Genomic DNA, 20,936 nt, shown 5'->3' on the forward strand with positions numbered 1-20,936 from the left:
TCAGTACAGCAGCCATGAGCCACCTGTAGCCCTTGAGCACTTAAAATGTAGCTCTTTTGAGTTGGGATTTTTTGTGAGTGTAAAATACACAATGGAGATTGAAGGTATTATATAAAAGAGCAAAATATTTCATTTTCTCCCTGTTCGTTAGAATATATTTTTTTGAAATGATTTTTTTAGGTCTGTTGGGTTGAATGAAATACTGACAATGAATTTCATTAAAATGGAGCTAATTGAGACCAGCCAGTTCTGATTAACTAAAAGGTCAGATGGACATCATTGTTATACATTTCACAGCTCCATAAATTCAGTAGCAATTACAAGACTGCAGAGAAGACACTCACAGCTTTTTACCCACCTGAGGATAGGTCAGAAGTGCAACTGTTGCTGTTTATTTCAGCTCTTAGAGTTTTGTTTATAGGATTTCTAAATGCCAGACTGTTATTTTTAATTAGTGTTTAAAAGACCTTCCTATTTATAGGCATTAAACTATGTTTTAATGGGGGTTGAATGCCACTGGAATGTCAGGCTTCTGCACAGGCCGGCACAGACCAGGGCACGAGGGCCAGAGCAGCCGCTGGGCACCTGTCCCTCCATGCCCGGAAGCCACGAGGTGCTAGACCCTGTTTTCCCTCTTCCTTTTGGCATAAGACATATCCTGTTCTTAACTTACCGCCCGGTTTAGTTGTTATATATAACCTCTTAAACCTTTGAGAAGGACAGCAGGTTTTATCTAGTTGCTTGTTTTACATCTCATAAATCATATCATGTTGCCAGAGACAGGACTGTCTATTGCTTAGATCCTGCTTGCAGCACGGCCCCGTGTGTGACTCTGTGCAGGTCACACATGGTGCCTAGGGACTGGAACAGGAGTGTGTGCACAGACGCACTTGTCCTTAAGAAACTCAGATTCCCCTGACTTTGCAGAGGGAACGAGAGGCCAGCGGCTGAGTCCTGAAGGAGACACATGGGGAGATGTTGGGCTAGGCTTCTCTAGACAGTGTTCAGGAAGGGACACTCAGAAAGTGGCATCAAGTCAGGACCTACGATGAGGAGCTGGCCGTACAGAGCCCACACAAGCACGGTGGCGTGGACTTGGCGTGCGCCGAGATGAGCCACGGCTAAGCCTCTGATGAAGGACCGGGTGGCTGACGGTGCAGGCCGCTCAGTTTCTACCAGACCTCACTCTGCTGGCCTTGTAGGAAAGCTGCTGCGGACGATGCGAGCGAGCAGCACAGCTGTATGCCAGCTAAACCCCAGACCCGGCGCCTCGAGCCCCCCAAATGTTGACCATGAGTAGCTCTCATTTCTCCTATTATTTTTTAAAGCTATTCGAAAACACATATATGTCGACCTTTGTGCTGGCCCATGTGGGGTTGAGGTCAGGGGGCCTTGTGGCCACTGTGTGCATTTGGGATTTCATCCTACTACTGTGCCTCCAGCCCAGGCCCTCGAGGTCCTCGTGTGTCATTAGTCACACTGACACTTATCTTACTGCGAAGTTTCCATGCAGTGTCACTTGAACCAGGAAAGCAGCAGGATTTTGGACATCCACAGTGTCATTTAGAAATTTTATTAGTTAAATGTGACTTGTCATGACACTGATTAGCAGGAAGTAGTTAAAGACAATCAGCTGCTTTTACTGTAAGTGGTAGACACTTCTTGCGAGACAGAATCGGTACTTGGGAAGGCCCAGAGAACTCTGGCGTGGCACCTCCCAGCTTGGTAAGCAGGAGTAGTTCTTCGCCATGTTATCGGGGCTCTTCAAGGTGGAATAAGTAGCAGCATTTGAAAGGTGGCCACAGAGATGGGTGTGGCAGGCTGGAGGGGTTTCCAGCAGGAGTGGGGCCTCTGGCACCATGGGATAGAGTGAGACGTTCAGAAAGGGCAGCCTGGACGAGGGCCTCTCAGCAGGGGTGCTGTGACCTGGCAGCATTTCTCTCGCTCCTTTGACTGGGCACGACCTCAGTTCCCAGGAGGGGCCTGCTGCCTCCTGCACTGCCCAGCGCCCCCGGCTCCGCTGCCTGTGCCCCTCCTGCAGAGTGTGCTGCAGAGTCCTGCTGCTGCTTCGGTGGCAGGTTCTTGACATAGTATGTCCTTGCTGTGCGACTGTGGGAAACCCGTCCTACGCCCAGGTCGCTTCGGCTCCTGCATGTCCTCTCTCTGGCCACCCCTCCCTCCTGTGCACACGTGCGGGAAACCACGTGGTCCCACAAGAAGCTTCTTGCGAATTCTTCTGCGCTCCCAGTGGCTGTGCTACCCCTGCTCCCACCGCAGCAGTGTGCCCTGCCGGGCTGGGGAGCAGCCTTGGGAACACTGTCGCAGGATGGGCGTCGGGGCCCTGCCCTCCCTGTGCCCGCATCCTGTGTTGTGTGAACATGCAGCTCAGCTCTGAGGTGGATGCACCACGTGTCCAGGTTGTGAGGGAGAAACCCCCAGGACTGATGGGAGGAGGGAGGAGTAAGCCTGGGGCCGCTCTCCCTTACGCACTTTGCAGGGTGGGGCACAGCAGGGCACCTTCGCTTTTCTCGTCTGGGAAGCGAAGGTGACGGAGTCACAGAATGGCCAACCTGTGCCGCGTCCCTTTGCTCAGGAAGGATGAGTCAAATGGAAATTTACTCCATAGAAGTGCCTCATCCACAGTTTTTTAATGCTTTGCTCAATTGAAGATTGAAAATATAAACAGATGATTCTGGGTCAAAAAGCGTTTTTCAAGACCCCTTTTTAAATAGTGAATTCCCTGTCTGCCTCAAGTCTTACCACCCCACGGTAGTGACGAGCTCCGTGGAATTGGCCATGTGACCTCTTTCCCCTGTGGGGTTCCACTAACTGTCATGTGACCCTCGGGGCCTGACAGAGCATACTTCACGCTGGGGGCATGACGGCAGCAGCATCTCCCAGCACTGCTCCCGAAGGTAAGAGATGGCAGTGTGTCATCTTGTCTGGCTTAAAAAAAAGATGGCCACTGTTGCGAAGGTCCGCTCTGTGTTTCAGTGAGATGTTCATTCAGAAAATTAACTTTGGGATAGACCAACTTCAGTTCATCTCACTGAGTAGGGGACTTGCTGTTGGCTAAAGGAAGAGACCACCTGGAGTAGATGGGAGCAAGAGGGCTCTGGGGTCCCTCCACATGGCCCCACGAGAGGGGAGGATGAGACCTGCTCATGTGCATCTCAAGCAGCTCTTCCATTTCTTGATCTCCAAACGCTCAGGCCAAGCACCTAACGGCTAACGGCTGGTCTCAGCAGCCAGCTGGACTCGGGTCCCGGCTGGTGACTGCAGACACATCGCCCCTTCCTCTGGCCCCGTTCCCTCATCAACAAAACAGTGCCTCAGCCTTACTCGCAGGGTTTGGCGGGGCTTTATTTGTTTTTTACCACAGCCAACTGGAAAAATTTCATGAAATTTTTTCATCCTGTTTCATTTTCTTCTAGAAGTGTACATTACGACATAAATTGAGTTTATGGTCTACTAATGGATCATAGCCCACAGTTTGAAAAATGCTATATGGGATGACTTCAGGGTTTTCACTCGCTCTCCTAATCCCCGCCCTTGGGGGCTTTGTCAAGGTTCCGCAGCCTTGACTTCCTCAGGATTAAGATGGAGCCACAAATACCTTCTTCATGGGGCTATTAACAGGAGTCGAGAGCGCACCTAGGAGAGTGCTCGGGAAACGGAGTGCTTGCGGTTTGCTCCTGTGGGGTGCTTTGTTTGTTTTTTAGGGGGTTGCCTCAGCTGGGGTAGAACCCAGGGCCTCACGTTCTGGGCGCCTGCTCGTCTCCTGAACACACCCCCAGCTGACATGCCCATGCTTTCCGTGACATTTTCTCATCTGGTCTGAAGTGACAGTTTTGTTCTTTAGCTGAAACGACATTGATGTTATTCTTCAGCTCTATCCTGCCTTTTAAGTGAGGACTAGCAGAAGGAAAGGGGGAAAAACATCCTGTTGCTAGATGTGGGTTCTGCGCAGCTACTCCTAGTAGGTGCCAGATGTGGGTTCCGTGCAGCTACTCCTAGTAGGCAACCCCACTGTTGGACTTGCTCTGCATCTGGCCACAGAATCCCTGGTCTGTGGCTCAGTGGCTAAACCTGGTTCTTCAGCCTCAGCACTTTTGACGTCTAGGACTAAGTAAATCTTTGTGGAGGGCTCTTCTGCACACTGGGGATGTTCAGCACCCCTGGCTTCTCTGCCTCTGAGCTGCCAGCAGCAGGTCCCGCTCTTCCCCATTGGGGCTCTCAAAAGCATCTCTAGGACTTGCCAGTGTCCACCAGGGGGCAAAGTCTCCTGTTAGAACCACTGACAGTTGCAAAGAAGCTGATTGACAAAGGGCAGTTTTTAAAATTCTCCTTTAGCAATATGCCTGCCAGTTGGGTTAGAGCAGTGTCATGAGTGGAAAGGTGGCTGACAACAGGTAGAGGCCATGCCGAGCCCACAGTACCCTTCCCAGGGACCCAGGAGATGTAACTTGGCAGAGGTGAAGACACAGGATTTTCACGTGGAAGGACGAGTAGTAGCAAGTCAGCCCAGGGAGCGGCTTGGTAAAGAAGGACAAACCTGTTCTACCAGTCATGCGGAGGAACCCCGCCAGATCTGTCCGCATTCTTGTCTGAAAAGGACACTCTCAAGGTTGACTGCCAGTGGACAGCCAGCCAGCCTCACAGGCCTTTCCCCACGTGGCCGTGGCTGAAGAACCCTCGCCCACTGCCTCCTGTGCTCTGTGGCAGGGTTCCGTAAGGCAGGGTGCTTGTGCTTTAATATACTAAGAGAACTCGGCGTTTCTTGGAAAGAAGGTGCCGCAGCAGTTGCTTGAAATCAGACGCAGCAGGTAGGCCAGCAGCTCTCGTGCTTCCTTCTGAGTTGCATGTGGGCCAGAAATGTGATTCCTGTCACTCGGAGCTCCCGGCCAACAGACCTGACGCACGTAAAGGGACGGGTTCTAGTTGTGCTCTGCTCATGCCTTCAGGGCTGGACTCCTTCCTCCATGGAGGTGAGGGTGTCGGGAGGGTGTTCCCGACAGTTCAGCTCCTGTTTCCCTTGTCTTCCCTGGTGCCTTTTTTTTTTTAAGTTGTAGGTGGACACAGCACCTTTATTTAATTTATTCACTTTTATGCTGGCTGAGGATCGAGCCCACGTGTGCCAGGCAGGCTCTGCCGCGGAGCTACGCCCACAGCTCCCGGCCCTGTGTTTTTTCCTGCATCCAGCTATGAAGAGGAGGCTGGTTTCACTCCGGGGACAGGTTTGACGTACTGGATGCCTTGAGCCCTATTTCCAGCTCAGGATGCTCTGCGGAGGGCTGAAGGGCAGCGCCCTGAACTCAGACTCTCTCCTCTGTCTGCCTTATCGCAAACCCTGAGTGGCACAAGGAGGAAGGCACAGGCCGCAGCTCTGCTGGTGTCTGCCCCTGTGATGGGCTCGGCCCCCACTGTGCCCCACTCAGTCCTCTAAGTGGGAGCAGTGCCAGGGCACCAGCCCCGTCCCTGATGCCACTTCTGCCCAGCAGGTCCCAATAACAGCCGGAGGCCGTTGGTCAGAACATGGCTGTAGGTGCAAAGGGGCTGGCTTCCTGGTCCCCGGATGGAGTCAGGTTCAGCTGCAGATCAAGAGGCCAGATGTCAGTGAGTCTTCGGGATGTGGGCCAGAGGCAGTGTGGCTTCATATCAGTTTTTAAAAAGGCCAAGATGGGGCAGGAGATGCCGCTCGGGGGCAGAGCACTTGCCCGGGTGTGTGAGGCTTGGTTCCATCCCCAGCAGCGCACAGAGAGCCAGGATGGCCTGCGAGGGGTCCAGCTGTCTCCTGACGTGGTGTTGTGCTCCCTGTTCTGGATTTTTAGAAGCTGGGTGGCTGTGGATTGAAGGGGGGTTGGAGCAGTTCTCCTTAGTTGCTTTAGACTGTCTTCCTTTTTAATCACATGCCCCTTTCGATGTGGGAACAAACAAGTTCTTAGGTGATTCTTTAGTTATATTTGTGTAGTTTTCTTGGTTATATTTGGTTTATGAGGCATTTAATCGGTGTTTTGGAACATTCCCTCAAAGTTAGAAAGGTCCCTCAGTGTTCCTTCTTTTCCTTGATACTCAGTCTGTGCCCTTGGGACTTCTGTGGAAAGCCCACACACAGCAAGTAGAGCCCCCATCGCATGGCAGTAAGGGGATTTTTTTAAAAACTCATCTAAAATGACAAAAGTAAAGAACTTACATCTTTAAGATTATTATTTCTTTGTCGTTCCTGAGATGAAGGACTGTGTTTTATTAACCAAGAATTGTCACAGTTTGTTGTAGCTAATGAAATTGTTGTGAAATGAATGAAGGTAAAGAATAAAATGAGCCACAGGCAACATAATCTAGTTTATTTTTCTCAAAAGGGCCCTTCACATCATCAGTGTGGAGTTTGGTAAGAAAGACACAGTTTGATGAGGGGCTGATCTGCAGACTCAGCAGGCACCAGGAGGGTTGGCATCTCCTGATCCTGGTCGCAAGCCGGCTCCTTGCTTCTTCCATAGTGTTTAGCAGCTGCTTCAATCTTCCAGTGACCTGAGGATCTCAGGGCATTACTGCTCTCTATGTGTGTGTAGCCCCTGAGTCTGCAATTTTTATGAAAAAAATGAGGAGATTTATACTGCCCTGGTTTTCTTCTTCCCATATATCAAGAAGCCAACTCTGTCTCATGTTCATTTTATTTCCAGAGTTCTCTAGCTTGAGCAGGGTAGGGTCTCGTTGATGGTGGTGGTGCTTCTGGGTTCCTTAGAGCTCAGTCAGTAGTTTACGTTGTCTTTATTAGGTTTCTGTTCAGAGATCCACTCCAGAAACCCCACAGTCGACTTTTTAAATACCGCTGTCACCTTTCACACTGTAAGTTGAATTATATTCAAATATAAAATGTACCTTAAACGCCCTCAAATAGAAGTCTCATTTTGCCAAAAATTACCAAAATGTCTTTCTTCCCCGAGTTGCTAGGGCCCCACCCTTCTGGGAGACGCCAGGCTTGGCCCTCCCATTCTCGGTCCTCGCCAGCACCGTGTTCCCACGTCCTTGTCGACACTTGCTGTTGTCTTTTGCTTCAGATGGCCTCGGGATGTGCAGCGACACCTGGTGGTGGTTTTCGTTTGTCTTTTTCTGTTGACTGATGATGTGGGGCGTGTTTCCATGAACTTGTTCACTGTCTGTGTTTCTTCTTTAAGAACGCCTGGTCAGACCTTCAGCTCATTTTTAAATTGACTTGTTTATTATTGCATTAAAATAGTTCTTAGTCCAGATAAAAGTCCCTTATCGGCTGTGATTTGCTTTAAAATAGCCGTCTCATTCCTCGGGTCGTCTTCGCACTCTTCAGGTATCCTTTGCAGCCCCGAAGTTTTGACTTTTCATCAGTCTGGTGTATTTTTTCTTCTGTCGCTTATGTGTTTGGTGTCGAATCTAAAACACTGTGCCTAGCCCAAGGTCATGAAAACTTGGCCTGTGTTTTCCTCCCAGGGTTTCGTAGCCTGAGTTCTTGTGTTCTGGGTCTTAGGTTTGTTTTCCACAGTGTTTTACTTATCAAGAGAAGCTCTTCCTTAGCCCACGTGTGCGTGTTTCATGGTTCAGGAGCACAGGCCCCTGCAAAGCTAGTCTACGGAACTCAGTACAGAGAAGTTCCTTACACCTCAAAGTCACTTTGCGGCCTAAGAGACCAGGCCTTCTTCGTCTCCTCGGATCTTTTACGGAATCGTCCTTTCTGTGGAAATCAGCACGTGCCTTCCTTCCTGATGCAGCCAGGGCAGACTCCCAGAGCCCGGGGGCCCGCAGACGCTGGCATCTGAGGTCTCAGCAAAGCGCTGGGAGCCTGGCAGTTATTGTCCTCGCGTTGTCTTCTGTTTCTCCAGCTCCTGTACTGGAGGAAATAGCCCTTAGAGGAAGGGCGAGTCACCGAGGGACACGTGGTGTCTGGAGTGGCCTCGGCAGCTCCCCTTCCTTGGCTGGTTTCTTTTCTCCCTCCCTTCGCGCAGCCCCTTCCTTGGTTGTCCTCTCTGCCCACGTCAGGTCCTTGCGTGCCATCTCGTGGCGTGTCTCACCAGCATGCTTCTGATGAACCGAGGGCTCCAGGAGGCAAGGGCTGCCCGTCCGGCCCATCCTCACACCTGGCACTTCCCTGCTGCGGTGGGACTGCCTGCCTGGGCAGGCCTGGCGAGGCCCCGCGGAGCCGGGTCCCCCTGTGGGGAGAAGCGCAGGCTCGGCTGCCTCTCGGGGTGAGAGCTGGCTCCTCAGAAGAGGTAGCCGCTCCGTTTCTGCCAGCAGCAGAAGCCCTCTTCTCAGCGAAGGCCTTGTGTCTGCGTGTGGACACAGGAAAGGAGGCAGAGGCTAGGGTCTCCTGATCTGGTGACTGCCCTTGGGCGGGTGGCCCTTCAGCCAGCAGTTTGGGTAGGGGAAGGCAGGCTGCCTGTTTCAGCGGGACCCCCGCGGGCTCTAGGACTCTACTTTTTGCCTTTCATAGTGTTAATGTCTTTAAATACAACAGCCCACCTGCAGGGAGAGGAAGGAGGATGGGATCTGCCCGAGGCCGCAGTGGGCCGTGCCAGGAGTGTGGGGACTGTGCCGCTGCGACGACCCCTGCACACGGCTGCAGCCCTGGCAAGAGTCCACTCGATGCCTGCTGGCCTCTCCACCCTCCCTGGGCTCCTCTCGCCCGGCCAACAGCAGCAAGCCAAGCCGGGTTGGTTCCCTTGACTCAGAAAGCAGGTTCAGATGCACCCTCTGAGACTGAGGACCCGTGGGGGCGTAGCGGCAGCAAAGCCGGGGGTCTGTGGACCTCGCGTCCCGCAGGAGGCGCTCGGCGCTGTGGTCTCCTCTCACGAGAATCTGCAACGCGCCAGGCACCCAGCCCCGGTGCCTCCCTGGACGTGCCCTGTCGCTCGCCGCTCGCAGAGGCTGCCCCACTCACCAGCAGTGACCCGCTTTAAAACCAAGTAAATCTAATTTAAGGACACAAAGTGAAAAACCAGGTTTGTTTATTGTAGTGTCGACTTACTAACTTAAAAAAGCCATGAGCCTTGGTCTTTGTTTACAGATATAAAATGGAACTCCAAATGAGGGTTAATGGGCTTCCCAGGTCATGTTCCCCGGACAGATTTTTTTTTCCCCTTCAGCAGGAAATTTCAAAATCAAAAGGACTGAAAAGAAAGGGGAGTTCTTCCCGTCATAAATAGGATGGGTGTCTCTCTTCAAAGCATTTTATAGCTTCCAACTGTGCGTTATGATTTCAAAGTAGCTGGGAAGCATTCTGAGTTTGGGGAAGCGCTGCGTTTGTTCAGAAGTAGTATCCAGCAGGCGCTGTGTGCTGCACATGGCGAGGGGCGATCGCCTGCAGGCCGCAGGAGCCTCGGACAGTGTGACTGGGAGATGCAGTGAGGCCCTCGCGAGGGTGGGGGCAGAGAGGTTGTCGAGGTAGTTGGGAGGGGACCTGTCAGACCCTTGGAGTGAGCGTGGGTGCTGGGGACCAGCAATGCCATCTGGTGTCACCACACACGTGCTGGTCCCATCTGCCTGCCAGCCGCGGTGAGGCCCCCCGTTACGAGGCTGCAGGCTGTTGGCACACACTTGAGACTATTCTGGAGTCATTGAAAGATTGATAGGAAGATTTAAGTTGCTCTTCAATCTATCTTTATTCCTGGGTTTCAGATCACATTCGTTTGCAGTGCTGGGGGTTGAACCCAGGGCCTCTCACATGCTAGGCAGGTGCTTTACCACTGAGCCACCTCCCCAGCCCTTTTTCAGAGTTTTATTGAGAGGGGTCTTACTAAGTTGCCCAGGCTGGCCTTAAACTTGGGGTCCTTGTGCCTCAGCCCCGAGTAACTGGGATTACAGGCACGCATCATCGTACCAAACTCTGATAACATTTTTCTTTAGAGAATTATACTTAAGGGGGCTGGGGAGATAGCTCAGTTGGTAGAGTGCTTGGCTTATAAGCACAAGGCCCTGGGTTCGATCCCCAGCACCCCAAAAAAAAAAAAAAAGAATTATACTTAAAAGTTTGAAAACCACTTTGGAAAATTAGTCAAAGATAATCAACAGGCTGCGGGAAGAATTCTCATTAGAGATCTCTTTTCCTCCCCAGTGCTTGCTCAAACTCACGGTCTCTCGTTTGCTAAACAGGCACTCTCTCAGCAAGCTACGTCCCCAGTCCCAAGAATTGGATTTCTTTGAAATAGCTTCAAGGAAAATGCTGACATTGAAGTTCTTAAAAATCTGTTAGTTTTCTGTCACTCTTAACAAATGCTGAGGTGATCAGCTTAGAATGAGAAACGGTTTGTTTTGGTTCACAGTTTTAGAGGCTCCGTGCTTAGTTGGCCCTGGCTTTGGGCCTCTGGCAAGAGTGCATGGGGCACGTAACCACGCGCCTGACGGAGAAAGCCGGAGTCCTGAGGTTCCCTCCAAGGGCACGCGCCCGGTGACCTGAGGACCTCTGTAGCTCCTGCCGCCTCCCGGGGCCACGCCTTCGAGGGGTGCACCAAGCACCGCATCATCTGCTGATGAGGGTGCTGGTGTGGATGAGGCGTGATGGGGTGGCCGCACCCGTGTGGGCCACAGGGCAGCCCCGTGTGCAGAGCATCTGGGAGCAAGGGGCACCGGCAGGCAGGGTTAGAGGGCTGCTTTCCCAGAAGGCTGTGTTTCAGAGCCAGCGCCCATCCCACACCTGCCCCACCTGCGTCTGAGCCCTCCTGTGCTGGGCTGAGGCCAGAGGGTCTTCCCGACCCGGTTCAGAGGAGGCGGAGCCCGTGCGCTTGAGCAGCAGGCCTTGCACTCGTGGAGTGCAGAGCAAGACGGGATCCAGGCCCAGCATCCAGAGGTACCCTGACTTTCCTGGTGGGCATCCGGAAGCCCACCCACTCACAGGGACCGCATCTCTGATGACACCATGGTGACAGGTTTAGGGGAGGTAAACAGTGACTAGCACACCGTGGGTCTCTGCTCTCCAGCCTGGACCAGCACAGCCCACAGCCTGTTTTTGAAAATAACATTTTATCCAAAACACCCTTGCTAGTACCCATCCATTTAGATACTGCCAGGGCTGCCTTTGCCACACAATGGTAAGTGGTCTAAAAGGCCCAAAATGCCTTTAACACAAAAAATCGGCAACGCTCATTCCAGAGTTTAGTAGGAAATGAGTTGTGAGCGCGGTGAAGGGTCTTGGGTTGAACATGTCGGGTGGGTGGGATCGGGCTCCAGAGGAGAGCAGGTACATGCCGTGCCGCCTGGGGTTCGGGCATGGGTCCTGAGCCCGTGGTGCCGTTTAGGAACAGGGATGGCCTGCTAGGTCCCTGCTAGGGATGGCCTGTTTTGACCACTGCTGGAAATCAGAAGAACCAGCCGTGTCGGGCTTGCGAGCCACGGGCGGTCAGCCCAGAGGGGCCTTTTGGGCGCTTTGTCTTTCTTGGAAAGGATGAAATGCACACAACTGGGGCTGTCCTGGGACCAGCCACGTGAGCTCTCCTTGCAGCAGTGCTCGGGCCCTGCTGCGCCCCTAGGGCGTGCAGGACAGTCCAGGAGGCCCGCACCCCACTCCTCCTGCCTCCCGGCCTCCCAGTGAGCCACCCGGCACTTCCTGGGAGGCCCCTGTTCCTAGATTCTTACAGACTCAACACATAATGGCCCTTATGAAGTAGAAAATAAAGCCAGGAACACGCTGCCAGGAGATGACAGGCACTCAGTGCCAGTAGATGACAGCCTCTCTCTACTCCTGGGAATGTGAGTCCAGGGCTGGGGCCTCTCTCTCTACTCCTGGGAATGTGAGTCCAGGGCTGGGGCCTCTCTCTACTCCTGGGGCCTCTCTCTCTACTCCTGGGAATGTGAGTCCAGGGCTGGGGCCTCTCTCTACTCCTGGGGCCTCTCTCTCTACTCCTGGGAATGTGAGTCCAGGGCTGGGGCCTCTCTCTACTCCTGGGAGTGTGAGTCCAGGGCTGGGGCCTCTCTCTACTCCTGGGGCCTCTCTCTCTACTCCTGGGAATGTGAGTCCAGGGCTGGAGCCTCTCTCTACTCCTGGGAATGTGAGTCCAGGGCTGGAGCCTCTCTCTCTACTCCTGGGAATGTGAGTCCAGGGCTGGGGCCTCTCTCTACTCCTGGGAATGTGAGTCCAGGGCTGGAGCCTCTCTCTACTCCTGGGGCCTCTCTCTCTACTCCTGGGAATGTGAGTCCAGGGCTGGGGCCTCTCTCTACTCCTGGGAGTGTGAGTCCAGGGCTGGGGCCTCTCTCTACTCCTGGGGCCTCTCTCTCTACTCCTGGGAATGTGAGTCCAGGGCTGGAGCCTCTCTCTACTCCTGGGAATGTGAGTCCAGGGCTGGAGCCTCTCTCTCTACTCCTGGGAATGTGAGTCCAGGGCTGGAGCCTCTCTCTACTCCTGGGAATGTGAGTCCAGGGCTGGAGCCTCTCTCTACTCCTGGGAGTGTGAGTCCAGGGCTGGAGCCTCTCTCTCTACTCCTGGGAGTGTGAGTCCAGGGCTGGAGCCTCTCTCTACTCCTGGGAATGTGAGTCCAGGGCTGGGGCCTCTCTCTACTCCTGGGAATGTGAGTCCAGGGCTGGAGTCTCTCTCTACTCCTGGGAGTGTGAGTCCAGGGCTGGAGCCTCTCTCTCTACTCCTGGGAGTGTGAGTCCAGGGCTGGAGCCTCTCTCTACTCCTGGGAATGTGAGTCCAGGGCTGGGGCCTCTCTCTACTCCTGGGAATGTGAGTCCAGGGCTGGAGCCTCTCTCTACTCCTGGGGCCTCTCTCTACTCCTGGGAATGTGAGTCCAGGGCTGGAACCTCTCTCTCTACTCCTGGGAATGTGAGTCCAGGGCTGGAGCCTCTCTCTACTCCTGGGAGTGTGAGTCCAGGGCTGGGGCCTCTCTCTACTCCTGGGAATGTGAGTCCAGGGCTGGGGCCTCTCTCTACTCCTGGGAATGTGAGTCCAGGGCTGGGGCCTCTCTCTACTCCTGGGAGTGTGAGTCCAGGGCTGGGGTCTCTCTCTACTCCTGGGAGTGTGAGTCCAGGGCTGGGGCCTCTCTCTACTCCTGGGAATGTGAGTCCAGGGCTGGAGCCTCTCTCTCTACTCCTGGGAATGTGAGTCCAGGGCTGGAGCCTCTCTCTACTCCTGGGAGTGTGAGTCCAGGGCTGGGGCCTCTCTCTACTCCTGGGAATGTGAGTCCAGGGCTGGGGCCTCTCTCTACTCCTGGGAATGTGAGTCCAGGGCTGGGGCCTCTCTCTACTCCTGGGAGTGTGAGTCCAGGGCTGGGGTCTCTCTCTACTCCTGGGAGTGTGAGTCCAGGGCTGGGGCCTCTCTCTACTCCTGGGAATGTGAGTCCAGGGCTGGAGCCTCTCTCTCTACTCCTGGGAATGTGAGTCCAGGGCTGGGGCCTCTCTCTCTACTCCTGGGAGTGTGAGTCCAGGGCTGGGGCCTCTCTCTACTCCTGGGAATGTAAGTCCAGGGCTGGAGCCTCTCTCTCTACTCCTGGGAATGTGAGTCCAGGGCTGGGGCCTCTCTCTCTACTCCTGGGAGTGTGAGTCCAGGGCTGGGGCCTCTCTCTACTCCTGGGAATGTGAGTCCAGGGCTGGAACCTCTCTCTACTCCTGGGAATGTGAGTCCAGGGCTGGAGCCTCTCTCTCTACTCCTGGGAATGTGAGTCCAGGGCTGGAGCCTCTCTCTACTCCTGGGAATGTGAGTCCAGGGCTGGGGCCTCTCTCTACTCCTGGGAATGTGAGTCCAGGGCTGGAACCTCTCTCTACTCCTGGGAATGTGAGTCCAGGGCTGCGGTCTCTCTCTCTACTCCTGGGAATGTGAGTCCAGGGCTGGGGCCTCTCTCTCTACTCCTGGGAATGTGAGTCCAGGGCTGGGGTCTCTCTCTCTACTCCTGGGAATGTGAGTCCAGGGCTGGGGCCTCTCTCTACTCCTGGGAATGTAAGTCCAGGGCTGGAGCCTCTCTCTACTCCTGGGAATGTGAGTCCAGGGCTGGAGCCTCTCTCTACTCCTGGGAATGTGAGTCCAGGGCTGGGGTCTCTCTCTCTACTCCTGGGAATGTGAGTCCAGGGCTGGAGCCTCTCTCTACTCCTGGGAATGTGAGTCCAGGGCTGGAGCCTCTCTCTACTCCTGGGAATGTGAGTCCAGGGCTGGGGCCTCTCTCTACTCCTGGGGCCTCTCTCTCTACTCCTGGGAATGTGAGTCCAGGGCTGGAGCCTCTCTCTACTCCTGGGAATGTGAGTCCAGGGCTGGGGCCTCTCTCTACTCCTGGGAATGTGAGTCCAGGGCTGGGGCCTCTCTCTACTCCTGGGAATGTGAGTCCAGGGCTGGGGCCTCTCTCTCTACTCCTGGGAATGTGAGTCCAGGGCTGGAGCCTCTCCCTCTACTCCTGGGAATGTGAGTCCAGGGCTGGAGCCTCTCTCTACTCCTGGGAATGTGAGTCCAGGGCTGGGGCCTCTCTCTCTACTCCTGGGAATGTGAGTCCAGGGCTGGGGCCTCTCTCTACTCCTGGGAATGTGAGTCCAGGGCTGGGGTCTCTCTCTACTCCTGGGAATGTGTGTCCAGGGCTGGAGCCTCTCTCTACTCCTGGGAGTGTGAGTCCAGGGCTGGGGCCTCTCTCTACTCCTGGGAGTGTGAGTCCAGGGCTGGAGCCTCTCTCTCTACTCCTGGGAATGTGAGTCCAGGGCTGGAGCCTCTCTCTACTCCTGGGAATGTGAGTCCAGGGCTGGAGCCTCTCTCTACTCCTGGGAATGTAAGTCCAGGGCTGGAGCCTCTCTCTCTACTCCTGGGAATGTGAGTCCAGGGCTGGAGCCTCTCTCTCTACTCCTGGGAGTGTGAGTCCAGGGCTGGGGTCTCTCTCTACTCCTGGGAATGTGAGTCCAGGGCTGGAGCCTCTCTCTCTACTCCTGGGAATGTGAGTCCAGGGCTGGGGCCTCTCTCTACTCCTGGGAATGTGAGTCCAGGGCTGGGGCCTCTCTCTACTCCTGGGAATGTGAGTCCAGGGCTGGAGCCTCTCCCTCTACTCCTGGGAATGTGAGTCCAGGGCTGGAGCCTCTCTCTACTCCTGGGAATGTGAGTCCAGGGCTGGGGCCTCTCTCTCTACTCCTGGGAATGTGAGTCCAGGGCTGGGGCCTCTCTCTACTCCTGGGAATGTGAGTCCAGGGCTGGAGCCTCTCCCTCTACTCCTGGGAATGTGAGTCCAGGGCTGGAGCCTCTCTCTACTCCTGGGAATGTGAGTCCAGGGCTGGAGCCTCTCTCTACTCCTGGGAGTGTGAGTCCAGGGCTGGGGCCTCTCTCTACTCCTGGGAATGTGAGTCCAGGGCTGGGGTCTCTCTCTCTACTCCTGGGAATGTGAGTCCAGGGCTGGGGCCTCTCTCTCTACTCCTGGGAATGTGAGTCCAGGGCTGGGGCCTCTCTCTACTCCTGGGAATGTGAGTCCAGGGCTGGGGTCTCTCTCTACTCCTGGGAATGTGAGTCCAGGGCTGGAGCCTCTCTCTACTCCTGGGAGTGTGAGTCCAGGGCTGGGGCCTCTCTCTACTCCTGGGAATGTGAGTCCAGGGCTGGGGTCTCTCTCTCTACTCCTGGGAGTGTGAGTCCAGGGCTGGAGCCTCTCTCTCTACTCCTGGGAATGTGAGTCCAGGGCTGGAGCCTCTCTCTACTCCTGGGAATGTGAGTCCAGGGCTGGAGCCTCTCTCTACTCCTGGGAATGTGAGTCCAGGGCTGGGGCCTCTCTCTCTACTCCTGGGAATGTGAGTCCAGGGCTGGAGCCTCTCTCTACTCCTGGGAATGTGAGTCCAGGGCTGGGGCCTCTCTCTCTACTCCTGGGAATGTGAGTCCAGGGCTGGGGCCTCTCTCTACTCCTGGGAATGTGAGTCCAGGGCTGGGGCCTCTCTCTCTACTCCTGGGAGTGTGAGTCCAGGGCTGGGGCCTCTCTCTCTACTCCTGGGAATGTGAGTCCAGGGCTGGAGCCTCTCTCTACTCCTGGGAATGTGAGTCCAGGGCTGGGGTCTCTCTCTACTCCTGGGAATGTGAGTCCAGGGCTGGAGCCTCTCTCTACTCCTGGGAATGTGAGTCCAGGGCTGGAGCCTCTCTCTCTACTCCTGGGAATGTGAGTCCAGGGCTGGGGTCTCTCTCTACTCCTGGGAGTGTGAGTCCAGGGCTGGGGCCTCTCTCTCTACTCCTGGGAATGTGAGTCCAGGGCTGGAGCCTCTCTCTACTCCTGGGAATGTGAGTCCAGGGCTGGAACCTCTCTCTACTCCTGGGAGTGTGAGTCCAGGGCTGGGGCCTCTCTCTACTCCTGGGAATGTGAGTCCAGGGCTGGGGCCTCTCTCTCTACTCCTGGGAATGTGAGTCCAGGGCTGGGGCCTCTCTCTCTACTCCTGGGAATGTGAGTCCAGGGCTGGAACCTCTCTCTCTACTCCTGGGAATGTGAGTCCAGGGCTGGAGCCTCTCTCTACTCCTGGGAATGTGAGTCCAGGGCTGGGGCCTCTCTCTCTACTCCTGGGAATGTGAGTCCAGGGCTGGAACCTCTCTCTACTCCTGGGAGTGTGAGTCCAGGGCTGGGGCCTCTCTCTACTCCTGGGAATGTGAGTCCAGGGCTGGAGCCTCTCTCTACTCCTGGGAATGTGAGTCCAGGGCTGGGGCCTCTCTCTACTCCTGGGAATGTGAGTCCAGGGCTGGGGCCTCTCTCTACTCCTGGGAATGTGAGTCCAGGGCTGGAACCTCTCTCTACTCCTGGGAATGTGAGTCCAGGGCTGGGGCCTCTCTCTACTCCTGGGAATGTGAGTCCAGGCTGGGGCCTCTCTCTACTCCTGGGAATGTGAGTCCAGGGCTGGAGCCTCTCTCTCTACTCCTGGGAATGTGAGTCCAGGGCTGGGGCCTCTCTCTCTACTCCTGGGAATGTGAGTCCAGGGCTGGGGCCTCTCTCTACTCCTGGGAATGTGAGTCCAGGGCTGGAGCCTCTCTCTACTCCTGGGAATGTGAGTCCAGGGCTGGAGCCTCTCTCTACTCCTGGGAATGTGAGTCCAGGGCTGGAGCCTCTCTCTACTCCTGGGAATGTGAGTCCAGGGCTGGGGCCTCTCTCTACTCCTGGGAATGTGAGTCCAGGGCTGGAGCCTCTCTCTACTCCTGGGAATGTGAGTCCAGGGCTGGAAGCCTCTCTCTACTCCTGGGAATGTGAGTCCAGGGCTGGGGCCTCTCTCTACTCCTGGGAATGTGAGTCCAGGGCTGGGGCCTCTCTCTACTCCTGGGAGTGTGAGTCCAGGGCTGGGGCCTCTCTCTACTCCTGGGAATGTGAGTCCAGGGCTGGAGCCTCTCTCTACTCCTGGGAATGTGAGTCCAGGGCTGGAGCCTCTCTCTACTCCTGGGAATGTGAGTCCAGGGCTGGGGCCTCTCTCTACTCCTGGGAATGTGAGTCCAGGGCTGGAGCCTCTCTCTCTACTCCTGGGAATGTGAGTCCAGGGCTGGGGCCTCTCTCTACTCCTGGGAATGTGAGTCCAGGGCTGGGGCCTCTCTCTCTACTCCTGGGAATGTGAGTCCAGGGCTGGGGCCTCTCTCTACTCCTGGGAATGTGAGTCCAGGGCTGGGGCCTCTCTCTACTCCTGGGAATGTGAGTCCAGGGCTGGGCCTCTCTCTACTCCTGGGAATGTGAGTCCAGGGCTGGGACCTCTCTCTACTCCTGGGAATGTGAGTCCAGGGCTGGAGCCTCTCTCTACTCCTGGGAATGTGAGTCCAGGGCTGGGGCCTCTCTCTACTCCTGGGAATGTGAGTCCAGGGCTGGGGCCTCTCTCTACTCCTGGGAATGTGAGTCCAGGGCTGGGGTCCTCTCTCTACTCCTGGGAATGTGAGTCCAGGGCTGGGGCCTCTCTCTACTCCTGGAATGTGAGTCCAGGGCTGGAGCCTCTCTCTACTCCTGGGAATGTGAGTCCAGGGCTGGGCTCTCTCTCTACTCCTGGGAATGTGAGTCCAGGGCTGGGGCCTCTCTCTACTCCTGGGAATGTGAGTCCAGGGCTGGAGCCTCTCTCTCTACTCCTGGGAATGTGAGTCCAGGGCTGGGGTCTCCTCTCTACTCCTGGGAATGTGAGTCCAGGGCTGGGGCTCTCTCTACTCCTGGGAATGTGAGTCCAGGGCTGGGGCCTCTCTCTACTCCTGGGAATGTGAGTCCAGGGCTGGAGCCTCTCTCTCTACTCCTGGGAATGTGAGTCCAGGGCTGGGGCCTCTCTCTACTCCTGGGAATGTGAGTCCAGGGCTGGGCCTCTCTCTACTCCTGGGAATGTGAGTCCAGGGCTGGAGCCTCTCTCTACTCCTGGGAATGTGAGTCCAGGGCTGGAGCCTCTCTCTACTCCTGGGAATGTGAGTCCAGGGCTGGGGCCTCTCTCTACTCCTGGGAATGTGAGTCCAGGGCTGGGGCCTCTCTCTACTCCTGGGAATGTGAGTCCAGGGCTGGGCCTCTCTCTACTCCTGGAATGTGAGTCCAGGCTGGAGCCTCTCTCTACTCCTGGGAATGTGAGTCCAGGGCTGGGGCCTCTCTCTACTCCTGGGAATGTGAGTCCAGGGCTGGGGCCTCTCTCTCACTCCTGGGAATGTGAGTCCAGGGCTGGGAGCCTCTCTCTACTCCTGGGAATGTGAGTCCAGGGCTGGATCCTCTCTCTACTCCTGGAATGTGAGTCCAGGGCTGGAGCCTCTCTCTCTACTCCTGGGAATGTGAGTCCAGGGCTGGGCCCTCTCTCTACTCCTGGGAATGTGAGTCCAGGGCTGGGGCTCTCTCTACTCCTGGGAATGTGAGTCCAGGGCTGGAGCCTCTCTCTACTCCTGGGAATGTGAGTCCAGGCTGGGGCCTCTCTCTCTACTCCTGGGAATGTGAGTCCAGGGCTGGAGCCTCTCTCTCTACTCCTGGGAGTGTGAGTCCAGGGCTGGGGCCTCTCTCTACTCCTGGGAATGTGAGTCCAGGGCTGGGGCCTCTCTCTACTCCTGGGAATGTGAGTCCAGGGCTGGGGTCTCTCTCTACTCCTGGGAATGTGAGTCCAGGGCTGGAGCCTCTCTCTACTCCTGGGGTCTCTCTCTCTACTCCTGGGAATGTGAGTCCAGGGCTGGGGTCTCTCTCTACTCCTGGGAGTGTGAGTCCAGGGCTGGGGCCTCTCTCTACTCCTGGGAATGTGAGTCCAGGGCTGGGGCCTCTCTCTACTCCTGGGAATGTGAGTCCAGGGCTGGGGCCTCTCTCTACTCCTGGGAATGTGAGTCCAGGGCTGGGGCCTCTCTCTACTCCTGGGAATGTGAGTCCAGGGCTGGAACCTCTCTCTCTACTCCTGGGAATGTGAGTCCAGGGCTGGAACCTCTCTCTACTCCTGGGAATGTGAGTCCAGGGCTGGAGCCTCTCTCTACTCCTGGGAGTGTGAGTCCAGGGCTGGGGCCTCTCTCTACTCCTGGGAATGTGAGTCCAGGGCTGGAGCCTCTCTCTCTACTCCTGGGAATGTGAGTCCAGGGCTGGAACCTCTCTCTACTCCTGGGAATGTGAGTCCAGGGCTGGGGCCTCTCTCTACTCCTGGGAATGTGAGTCCAGGGCTGGAACCTCTCTCTACTCCTGGGAATGTGAGTCCAGGGCTGGGGCCTCTCTCTACTCCTGGGAATGTGAGTCCAGGGCTGGAACCTCTCTCTACTCCTGGGAATGTGAGTCCAGGGCTGGGGCCTCTCTCTACTCCTGGGAATGTGAGTCCAGGGCTGGAACCTCTCTCTACTCCTGGGAATGTGAGTCCAGGGCTGGAGCCTCTCTCTACTCCTGGGAATGTGAGTCCAGGGCTGGGGCCTCTCTCTCTACTCCTGGGAATGTGAGTCCAGGGCTGGGGCCTCTCTCTACTCCTGGGAATGTGAGTCCAGGGCTGGGGCCTCTCTCTATTCCTGGGAATGTGAGTCCAGGGCTGGGGCCTCTCCCTCTACTCCTGGGAATGTGAGTCCAGGGCTGGAACCTCTCTCTCTACTCCTGGGAATGTGAGTCCAGGGCTGGGGCCTCTCTCTATTCCTGGGAATGTGAGTCCAGGGCTGGGGCCTCTCTCTACTCCTGGGAATGTGAGTCCAGGGCTGGGGCCTCTCTCTCTACTCCTGGGAATGTGAGTCCAGGGCTGGGGCCTCTCTCTACTCCTGGGAATGTGAGTCCAGGGCTGGAGCCTCTCTCTCTACTCCTGGGAATGTGAGTCCAGGGCTGCAGAAGGCCCCCTGGGTGCCGGGCCCTCCCAGAGGTGGGCAGCATCCTGTGGTTTATTTCCAGTCTGACTTGGGAGGTTAAAAGAGACAAGGTGACCACAGCCCCATTAAGTAATTTAATTTTTCACTTAAAGCAAGTCCGTGGGAGGACGTAGATGGCTCGTGGCCCTGCCTCTGCCCACAGCGTGGCCCTGACTCCGGGCAAGGAGGGCACTGGACCAGCAGGGCATTGGCTCGAGGACCAGGAGGTCTGCGTGGTCTGGAGGAAGGGGAGTCCCGCCAGCGCCCTCTGGAAAGGCCTCTGGGAGTGACCGGGTCGTTCCTTCACTGTGGCAAGCGGTGGCCTGTGCGCGGGCCCTCGAGTGTGGGGAGGGGCTGGGCCGTGGCTCGGTGGTGGGCACCCGCCCGGCACGCGGGAGGCCCTGGGTTCCATCCTCAGCACCGCGCAAATAATTAGAGGGATGAGCAGACACCGTGTCCACCTGCCGCTGGACGTGTATTTAGAAAGGAGTTTGGAGGGAAGAGTCAGAGTGTCCTTTGCCTCCCAGAGAACTGGGAGCCGCCCCGCCGTCCAGCTGCCGGCTGGCTCGGCACTCCCGCGACCACAGGCACGCCGCCCTCTGGGAAGGCCGCTGCAGGGAGCAGCGGGGGCTGCCGCGGCCCCTCGGCCTTGACAGCAGAAGTGGAGGGCTTCTCTGTTCATGCTCGTGGCTCCTGTGTGTGCAGGGAAGTGGAGGGACACCGAGGAGGCACGGGCACCCTGTCCTCAGGACCCAGCCTAGAAACA

General features: G+C 56.1%; 1 protein-coding gene across 10 annotated transcripts in view; it reads left to right on the forward strand.

The window, feature by feature from the left end:
- Aopep (aminopeptidase O (putative)) overlaps positions 1 to 20,936 on the forward strand; it is a 316,057-nt gene that overhangs the window by 289,122 nt on the left and 5,999 nt on the right. The gene's annotated exons all lie outside the window — the stretch shown is intronic.

The sequence above is a fragment of the Sciurus carolinensis genome, chromosome 15, assembly GCF_902686445.1.
Source record: "Sciurus carolinensis chromosome 15, mSciCar1.2, whole genome shotgun sequence".
In the NCBI taxonomy this organism is placed as follows: Eukaryota; Metazoa; Chordata; class Mammalia; order Rodentia; family Sciuridae; genus Sciurus; species Sciurus carolinensis.